The following is an 11,112-nucleotide window of genomic DNA, read 5'->3' on the forward strand; positions in this document are numbered from 1 at the left end:
ATATTCTATAGAAGATGTTAATAAATAATTTGACAATTATATTCATGGTTGTCTTTTTACAAATACTCATTTAAAAATATTTTATATGATATTAAAAAAATCCCACAGAATAAAAAATGGTCAGTCAACATGAATTTTAAGAGTACTTCCAAAAAGTCTCACTACACACTGGTCAAGCAGGTTTGCCTTTTTTCCTCCTTGCTTTCAGCCTAAAGGCTTACTAAGGATTGCCAGAGCTGATTTGTGCTCTGAGTTCTTAAAATCAGACTTGCTCTGTAAGATCCAAGACTGAATTTATCCAAATTATAGAAAAAAGCTTTCACTAGCTCTCCATCCAAATACCTCCCACTCAGATTAACAACAAGTTTAACTGATGGTTCAACCCTTTCAAACTCTAAAAATATTTGTACAACTTCATCATAAGGACCACCAGGAATTTCAAAAATTATATTTTCCAACTTTGCCATATTTTTCACATTCTTCCTTGGTTTTGCTTTCTAGATCTTCACCTACTTCTCCAGCAGACACCATGTTCCTTAATAGAACCATTTTTGTAGGACACTTAAGGATCTCAGATTTGAATCTGATTTCTCAGATGCATCTTTCTCTGTAGCATCATCAACAATGATCTTGCCATCACACGTACTCATCTTTTCAACCGACAATGCTCTGCTCAGTCCTTGCTCATATTTTCCAAGGCCCTAAGCTTCACAGAAGCCATACTTCTGCATGATTTTATGAGCTACAGTACCACCCATGTTAGCAAGGAAGAAATTACTGGACCTTGTTGGAGATCATGCTCTCTCTTGTTCATCATACACAGGGGAAGGAATAACAGCTTTGGAAGACTGTGAATGAGGTCTTGACTCCTTCAAATGGAAACTAGGTAATTTTTTTTGTCTTTTTCCATGAGAGAAATTGGGGGTGCAATGGCAGCACCTCCCATACTTCTTTTCCTCCTTTCTCGCTCATCATCTTCATCTTCATCAGAATCTGGATCTGGTCATCTTGAAAACCCACTGTTTTCATGCCTGTCTTTACACCTCTTTTGTCTTTCTTTACTCTCTTTTTGCCTTTCCAGTTCTTGCTGTCTTGGGTATTCTTCCCTTTGGCATTTTACTCCTTTCTCATAATCATTAGGAAACATGAAATCATATTCATCCACTAATGGGATCGAAACTTCTCCTGCAAAAAATCTACTGAGCACAGGATCCTTTAAGCCTGCTGCCCCATTAGGTGGGGTCTTGATAATCTGCCAGTCATCAGAAGAGTTCCCTCATTTCAGATCTTCATAATCTCGCCACCCCACCTTGCATTTTAGACTCTTCCCTCCCCTCCATGTATTCTCCTACCCAGTGAAATTACCCTCCTAGCTCTTCTATGAAAAAAAAATATTCCCTCTCTAGCTCTGGACATTTTCCTTGGCTGTCTCCAATTCCTGGAAGGCCTTCCTTCCTTATTTCTGCCTCTTGGCTTCCCTGGCTTCCTTCAAGTCCCAGCTAAAATCTTACATGCTATAAAAAGCCTTTCCCAAGCCTTCTTAATTTTAGTATTTTAACTTTACTGTTACTTTTTTTTTTGCAGGGCAATGAGTATTAAGTGACTTGCCCAGGGTCATATAGGTAGTAAGTGTCAAGTGTCTGAGGCCGGATTTGAACTCAGGTCCTCCTGAATCCAGGGCGGATGTTTTCCCTTTCTTTGTATCCCCAACACTTAGAGCAGTGCTTGGCATGTAGTAGGTGTTTAATGAATGCTTACTGACTGACTGACTGACTGACTGACTGACTGACTGACTGACTGACTGACACTTGGAGATGTGAGATTGGAGGTTGGCAGAGAGTTTAGAGTTGGATAAAGATATCTGAGAATCATCAGCATAGAAATGATAATTAAATCCATGAAAGTTGAAGATTCCAAGTTAAGTAGTATAGAAAGAGAAATGGGGCAGCTAGGTGGCACAGTGGATAAAGCACTGGCCCTAGATTCAGGAGTACCTGAGTTCAAATCTGACCTCAGACACTTGACACTTACTAGCTGTGTGACCTTGGGCAAGTCACTTAATCCCAATTGCCTCACCCCCCCCCCAAAAAAATTCTACCATCCCTCTTAAACCTCTCTCTCTACTGTCCCTGCCCCCTGCATTTTCCCCCATTGAATTTAGTAAATTGCTACACCAAACTTTTTGTGTAATACATTCAGTCTTTCCTTGCATGGTTTAGGTAAAAGTGAGGTTCATGAGGTGCCCCCTCCTCCCACATTGATGCTTATATACTCTTCTTTAAGTACACTCAATTATGATAAATAGTGAATTCTTCCTTCTTCCTATTTTCTCCTTTAATGTATCATTTTTTGTTTGTTTTTCTTTTCTCTCTTAAAAGCAGCAAAACAATAAAACCACATTCAGGCACTCTGTATGCTTGAAAATTATTTTTAAGTGTTTGTTTTGTGTTTTTACTCTCTGTGACTTTTGAAGATGGGATTCCAATGGGATATTTTTGTCTGCCGTTAGAATGTAAGATTTTAATTATGATTTAATGCCTTCCAATTGCTCTAATATATCTATACCTTTCTAGGTTTCTCTAATTTTCCCATTCAAAATATCTGAATGTCCCTATTTGATTAAAGACCCATTTTTCTTCTATAGGACCATAGTCAGATAATCATAGTCAAGCAAAACAAATATGTACACTGGGTATTGTCGAAAAATATATATATATATCTGCACCTTGAGTTCACTTCTTTTAGAAGATATGTAACATATTCATCATAGGTACTCGGAACACCTTCTTTATCATTGTATTAATCAGAGTTCTTTCCTTCCGTTCTTTCTTTCTTTCTTTCTTTCTTTCTTTCTTTCTTTCTTTCTTTCTTTCTTTCTTTCTTTCTTTCTTTCTTTCTTCCTTCCTTCCTTCCTTCCTTCCTTCCTTCCTTCTTTCCTTCCTTTCTGGACAATGAGGGTTAAGTGACTTGCCCAGGGTTACACAATTAATAAGTGTCAAGTGTCTGAGGCCAGATTTGAACTCAGGTCCTTCTGAATCCAGGACCAGTACTTTATCCACCTAGCTGCCCTCTTCTGGTATACTTTTATATGTAGTTATGGTGTGGAAGAAATTATTCACTGGAGCTTCCCATTGGATTTCTTGGCTATTATTTAGTGGTACAAATGTCAGATTCTTGCTGTAGAAGGTATGAGGGCACTGATTGGTCTGTCTCCTATCCAGGTCATCTTCTTAGTGGAAATCCTTGATTTATATTCTGGGTTAGTTGTTTTTGGTAGTAGATTGTATCTTTTAGCTTTTTAGATTTTTGTCTATTCTAATACTTCTTGTATCACTGAATCATTTAGTTCTATTTCTTCTCTTCAATTTTTAGAGTCCACTACTTGGGTCATATTTTCTGTAGTCTAATTTCCATTTTAAGCTATTTATTCTCCTTCAATTTTCCCCCCAAGGGCTCTAATTTTATTTTATTTATTTTTGTATATTTCTTCATTTTTTCTATATAGTCTTCTTTTTGAAGGGCAATAAGGGTTAAGTGACTTGCCCAGGGTCATTTAACTAGTGTCAAGTGTCTGAGGCCAGATTTGAACTCAGGTCCTCCTGAATCCAGGGCCGGTGCTTTATCCACTGCACCACCTAGCTGCCCCCATTTTTTCTATACAGTCTTGAAGTTCTTGTGGTTCTTTTTTTCCCACCCCCCTGAGATTCTACGTGTATTTATTATGGAGTTTCCTCTCTTTCTGAATTAATCTATTGGGCTTCTCTTAACCTATATCATTCCTTCATTAAATTAGGAGGTTCATTTATTTGTAACTCCAGCTTCAGATTCTACATTGAGTTTTCATGACAGGTCCATGTTCTGTAGTCTGAATACCACTGCTGCTGTCTTGTTTCAGTTCTGAACTGGTAGCTAGTTGCTGGGACTAGCTCTGAGACCAGGATCTTTCTTCCACCTCAGTACCTGGCTTCTACTTTCATCTCATAGTGTCTAAATTCAAGCTCTGGCCCCAGCCCTATCTGTCTCTTTTTCCTTGCAAGGCATTCTTGTGAGTTTCTTAGGGGAATTGGACTTCTGCTTTGGACATTGCCATATTGGCTAAAACTATAAGTTTTTAATATGCTTTAAATAATTTCATTCAAATGACCACATTTCAACATCAATTAGCATATTTCCTAATCCTCATATGTAAATCTATTTGCTTAGGATTGTAACAAGATAATTATTGGAAATACACTAATTTTTTAAAAAAACTCTTCAGTGGAAGAGTAATCAAAGCTTATTTTGCATATTCCACATATTCTGACGCAGTGGTAATGAAGTAAAATAATCTGAATTTTGACAAATTGAATTATTTATACTAAAAATACATATCACTTTATTTGTGCAAAGCAGAACTTTTTTTTTAGCAAAGGCAAAATGCAAAGCAACATAAAAATATGACTAGCATTAATGCATATGGAATTCCTTTAATATTAAGTATTTTATTAATTATGAGTGACTCATATAAATACTGGAAAAGGTTGCTAAAGGAAATTCTGCAATATCTTTTCCAGTGCTTAGGGTAATAGGGATGGGTGGTTGGAGGAAGGAGGGAGAATACTATTCCCAATTCACCTTTTGGGGTTTTAGTTTTATTTGGTCACTTTAGGACATCTACGAATTGCTCTGAAACAATCTTTCCACCCCGCCCCTTCCCAGCTTTCTTTCCTAATGATAATTATGCCTTCTCTTTGTATACTTAAACTTTGCTGAATTCTGCTCCACTTACTTAAAGTCTCATGTAAAATATGGACTGGAGGGTAGCTAGGTGGTGAAGTGGAAAAAGCACTGGCCCTGGATTCAGGAGGACCTGAGTTCAAATCTGACCCCAGACACTTGACACTTACTAGCTCTGTGTGTGACCCTGGGCAAGTCATTTAACCCTCATTGCCCCCCACCCCCCAAAAAAAAAGATGGACTAGAGGTTTAATCAAGGCAACCTCTTCTACTATTTTCTCCACAAAATTGCTCCCTTTACTAACTTCAAGATTTCTACCATTAGTCCTACCATCTACCCAGTCTACCATGTTTGAATCTTTGGTGTTATCTTTGACTTTTCCCTGTATTTTATGATTTTACCTTATCTCTATAACCATCCCAACAAGTGATCATTTTGTATATCCTTGAAAACCTTTAGAAAGGGAACCTACTATCTCCTAAGCTAGATCATTCAACTTTGGGATAACTCTAATTAATAGGAGGTCCCATACTTATGTGTAATTCCATGCTTAATGTACAACTCCAAATCACCTTAGTTTTAGAAAGTAATTCAGGCCAACTTAAAGTGACAGAGGAAGCAAGTTGCTAGTATCAGGTATGAATAGAAAATATAATTATGAGAGAGCATATATGAAGTCAGAAGGTCTGTTTTCAAATCTTAGCTTTGTTTCTTTGGTACCTTTATAACATCATATAAAAGGTACCTCTATAACACTCTATAAAGTCATTTCACTGTACCAGGTCTCAGTTTCCTAATCTGTAAAATCAGGGGATTGTACTTGTTGATCTCCAAAGTTCCCCCCAATTCCAACTACCATAATCCTATATTATACTTTTATCCAGCAAAATCTTACCCTTGACCAAGGTTGTTTTGCAAGATTTCATAGATGTAGAGAATCTCATATGCCACATAGTCCAAACAGTACTTGACATAGAATGCTTACAATATTCCCAGGCTTAATATGGAGATCTAACATGAGAAAATTCACTACTTTGCAAAGCTGCTCATTCTGCTTTTGGATGCCTCCGATTAGAATATTTTTCTTTAAATCAAGTCACAATTTGCCATCCTACAACCCCCATCCATTACCCTTAGTTCTGGCATGTGGAAACAAAAAGAACAAGCCATGTCCATCCTCCATATTATAGCCTTTCAACTACTTGCAGAGAGCTCTTATATTCCCATGTAGTCTTTCTCCTCTGGTTTAAGATCCAGATTCCCAGTGCCTTCCACTGATCTGGGAGAAAATAATTATTAATAATGGATTTCTAGGAGAAACCCAGACATTAGTTTCTACTACTCTCCCCCCTCACACCAGAAACCTGGGCATCTTAACAAAAGGAATGGTGATTAATTCTTTTCATTAGCTAGGGGAAGAAGCACACTTAGATGGTTGGAATTTGATCTCTAACCCTTCCTCCCCCCCCCCCAGCCATGTCAATCAATGGAGCTGAATGGTGCTAACCAATTAGCTTAGATCAAGGTATAGTGACCCGCCTCTACCAAAAAGAGTTTAAAAAGACCGGGCTATGATGGGCTTGGCCTCTTCTTCCCTGGACTCTGTTTTACTCTCCAGTTACCTTTTTGCCTCAATATGCTGGGTAGGTAATTGTTTAGGCTTGTAAACCTGTGACTAGTGGGGAAGTCAGGGAAACACATAGTCAATACTTTAATAATATGTGATATTAATAATAAATGCTCACTGCCAAAATTGGTGCAATAGCCATTAATATGTAATTTAGTAATATTTTAGAAAACCCAGTCTGGTCCTTCAATAATTTAAATAACACAGATCCAGGTAGGTTAGGCATGGGTTAAAGTTCACCACATCAAGTACACTGCTGTTTTCACCTGGAAAACTGAAGGAACACTGAAACTGAGGATACTTAGCTTGGGGAAGAAAAAAAAATTTAGTTGGGGTTCCTTAAAGTCTTATAAAGGATGTCTGTAAGGGACTAGACTTGTGATTAGTGCTGAACAGGACTAGTAACAACAGGTGGAAAATAAAAGGAGGGACACTTCAGCCCAATATAAGGATCTCCATAGGTTTCACAAGTTTAGAAAAAGGGAAGAATGCCAAAGATCACTTAGTTCACACTTCTCTTTTTTTACATAGGTAAAGAATTTCCTGCTCAGAGATTGGGTAATTTGCCTGGAGTCAGTCAGTCAGTGTAAGAATCAGGATCTGAACCCAGGTCTTTCCTAGCTTTAAGTGCTGTTTACTTTTCTAGAAAGGAATATTGGGTTTGTTTTTTGTTCATTTGTTTGTTTTTGTTTGTTTGTTTTTTGGGCAGGGCAGTGAGGGTTAAGTGACTTGCCCAGGGTCACACAGCTAGTAAGTGTCAAGTGTCTGAGGTCAGATTTGAACTCAGGTACTCCTGAATCCAAGGCTGGTACTTTATCCACTGCACCACCTAGCTGCCCCCTGCTGTTTACTTTTCACTGTACAAGCTAATCTTCTTTTCTATGAATTTTGATTGTCCATTCATTTTTCAGCTGTGTGCAACTCTTCCTTACCCCATTTGGGGTTTTCTTGGCAAAGATTCTGGAGAGGTTTGCCATTTCCTTTTCCAACTCATTTTACAAATGAGGAACCAAGGCAAACCAGGTGAGGTGACTTGCCCAAGATCATGCAGCTAGTAAGTTTCTGAGCCTAGATTTGAACTTGTGATGCAGGGAAATAAATTAAAAGATTATTGTGATAGGTCAGGCAAGAGGTAATAAAGTCTGAACTATATAACTGGCTGTACAAGTGAAGAGAAGGGAACATTGTGATGTTTAAAATCTAAATTGTGTGGTTGCCTTAAATTAGAAGCTTTAGCACCAGTCTAGCTTCTGAGAATAATACCTTCTGTAACGATTGGAATGATGCCACCTGCTGGAGACTTACTGTAGAAGAGTTCTGCCCATGAAGCGAAGGTCTTTGAGGGCAAGACCAGGAGTCTTTTCTTTGGTGTCAGGAAGTGACGCGGGCTAGTGGGAGGAGGAAGGAAGAGACTGGCGCTGAGTCTGGCGCTGAGTCTGGCGCTCTTTCCTCTGGACTCGGGTGGAGAGCGGAGCTAGAAATGTGCTCTCCCTTTAAATAGATAGGAATCTAGGCCTTTCTCTCTCTTTACCAAATTCTTATTCTCCTTAATAAATGCTTAAAAGTCTAACTCTTGCTAAAGCTTATAATTTATTGGCGACCACTCATTAGATATTTTAGACAGTTTAGCTAGAATTTTAACCCTTAACACTTCTTAAGGGCTAGCCAGGTGTGCTTACAATCTAGTTAACTTGAAGTAGACTAATCAGCAGTCAATCACTCTCACTTAATTCAATCAGTTTAAATTAATCTCCAGGTGGGCCTTTGAGTATCTGCTAAATCCCATTATTTTATTGCAACATATATGAGAGACATTATGAAGGTAGAAATGAAAGATTTAGCAATAGATTGGTTATGCAATGAGTGAATGTGAAAAAGTAAGGATTCATTCAGGTGGTTAAATCTGAGTGACTGCAAAGATGCTAGTACCTTCATCAGTAGCAGGAAAGTTAAAAGAGGGTACACATAGACAAATAGCTTTATTACAAAATAATACATGCAAATGGCATTAGAGAGGGACAAGCAAAGGGCTGGTAGAACCAAGGTGACAAAAGTCATTAACAACTGGAAATATCAGAGGTGATTTCCTGGTGAAAGTAAAATTTTGGTTGGACTTTAAATAGGCAGAAATTCAAGAGATGGAATAGGGAATTAGAAATATTCTAGGGAATATGTATTTTATGCCAATATATGTATTGACACAGAGATGAAAAGTAAAAAGAGAGAAGGCAAGAACTATAAGGTGGTGTCGTATGATAATAATAACTGACATTTGTATGGTGATTTAACATTTAGAAGGCTTTGCATACATTATTTCATAAGATCCTTACAACTCTTTGAGGTAGGTACTATAGGTCTTGTTAAAATCTTTATTTTTTCTCTTTAAAGGAGATCTATAAAATTCTTTGGCAATTTGTTTTTTCGTTTCAAAAGTTCTGGATAGTTTTCTTGTATTATTTCTTACATTCTGGTGTTTGGGTTTTTTGACCTGTTTTTCTCAGACCCCTATAATACTGAAGATGTTTTTATGTATCCTGTCTTCAAGATCAATATGTTTCTCTTGTATGGAGATTACATTTTCTTTTAATCTTAATGCTTTTTGTTTTCTTCTTTCTGATTTCCCTCCACTTCTGTGTATTTACATTCCCAATCTCTCTTTTGTTTCTTTGGTGAAACTTATTAGTATGAATCCAAGTTTTTCTAATTAGCCAATTATTTCTGCTATGCAGGAAATAAATTCTGTTTTCCAAATTTTACTTTTTCTTTTAAACCATTCAGAATTATCCTACTATGGTTCTATACTCTCTTGGGAATTCACAAGATTTTCTATCTCAAGAGGTATTGATACATTCCCCTTTGTCTTACAATATTTATTCATGAATGAATGAATTCTTTCAGACCTGCAGGCCATTTAACCTTCTTTTCCTAATTTCTTCCCCATTGGTTTTTCAGTTTATGCTCAAGGTTTTTAGTTGAGTTTTTTTTCCCTTAAAATCCTCATTGATTTTGGTCTTTATTTTCTTTATTTTCCCCCATTGCATATTTTCCAACTACCTCTTCTTTGATGGAAATTTCCTTGGGGGTTGGATCTCAAAGCTATTTCAATCTCCTTCTGCACTGAGCACCCCATAGTTCACCAACCTATGTTTCTTCTTCAAGTGACTTTTGGGAGAGTATAGAATCAGATTCAGCTTGATGCTGGACTCTTTGCTTCAGGGAAACTCACTCAGTGACACACTCACATGTATTCTGCCTCAGTTCACTCTGCTTCTATGTTATCTAGTAGAGAGAGTTCTATTGCAGCACAGAGCTTGACTGCTCCTCATTGCTTTTGCAGACTGAGCAAATTTCTGCCATTTGGATATCAAAAGAGCTGGAAGGAGGTGTTATTTGGGATGTGGAGTTGAATTCTGGCAGGTATATCAGTTTGTGCAACCCTGCTGCTAGAAGCATTGTGGATTGGTTGGGGAGAAGGTGCTGAGAGAATGTGTTAAGCATTAGGAATTCTCCTCTGTTGTTAGTTCATCAGGCTTTCACCTTGTTTGGGATCTTGTTTTTCAGATTGTGAAGATGATTGAAATGCTTTATCTTTAGTGCATGATTGCTATTTTGGAGAGATTTTAAATGCCACCAGGATCAGAGAAAATGTCTAGTCTTCCATCTTATTAGTCAAATGACCCAGATATAATCAGAATAGTAGATATGTATATATGCATATAATATATGTATACACACACATACACACACACACACATATATATATATTTGTTGAATTGAATTTAAATTTTTACTTTTTTCTTAACTATAGGGTAAACACCAATTAAGCATAATATCCAACAAATAGTAAATGCTTAACAAATGTTGATTAATATATAAAGTGTGACTATAAATTAATTAAACTGAATGTTCTAACAAACAAGCCAGAACTTATTCGTCCAAAGCAATATATCCTACAAAGAAGTCACCTTGGGATGAGACTTATTTTTCAAAACATTTCTGGAATTGATTTTCTTATTGCTTTATACACTGGCTCTGAAGCCAATTCCAAAGGAGAGATACCCCAAACACAATCAGGGCATCAGCATTGTTATCAGTCTTCCAAGCTGACTACAGTTTTCCAATCTGACTATATTGAAAGACAACATTCAGAAAATATTTTCTTATTTTATATACAAACCTTGTAGTTCTCTCTCAATCTCTGTCTCTCTCTCTGTCTCTGTCTCTCTCTTTCCCTCCCTCCCCCCTAAATTCAGAGATAGGTCCTGCTAGCTCTATATTCTCTAAGTAAAGCAATTATTTTCTTTAAAAATTATGTAAAGAAACTACTGAAGGGGAGGGGGTCAAAAGAAAACTTCACAGAAAAGTACTATATGTATAATTAGTATTGATATTCTACAAATTATTATCAAAAAATGAGAAAGAAAGAACCCTACTAGAATCTTTTTATGAGACAAATATAGTCCTAATACCTAAAACAGGGAAAGATAAAATGAGGGATGCGGGGAATCAAAACTATAAGCCAATATTATTAAAAAATATTGACTCGATTTTTTTAGTCCTATGAAACAGATTATATAAATGTATATAAGAAATTTTTTAATTAAGTAGAATTTATACCAGGGATTCACAGATGGTTTAACATTAGGAAAATAATCAACACAGTCATATTATAAATGAAAACATCCAAAATCACATGATCATGTCAATGGCTGCAGAAAAAGCCTTTGACAAAATACAAAACTTTTATGATAAAAATCCTGCAAAGTAT

At 36.8% G+C, this 11,112-nt stretch overlaps 1 pseudogene; it reads right to left on the reverse strand.

Moving 5' to 3' along the window:
- Positions 1 to 262: 262 nt before the first annotated feature.
- LOC122750038 overlaps positions 263 to 11,112 on the reverse strand; it is a 23,641-nt pseudogene continuing 12,791 nt past the window's right edge.

Source organism: Dromiciops gliroides, chromosome 1, assembly GCF_019393635.1.
Source record: "Dromiciops gliroides isolate mDroGli1 chromosome 1, mDroGli1.pri, whole genome shotgun sequence".
NCBI lineage: Eukaryota > Metazoa > Chordata > Mammalia > Microbiotheria > Microbiotheriidae > Dromiciops > Dromiciops gliroides.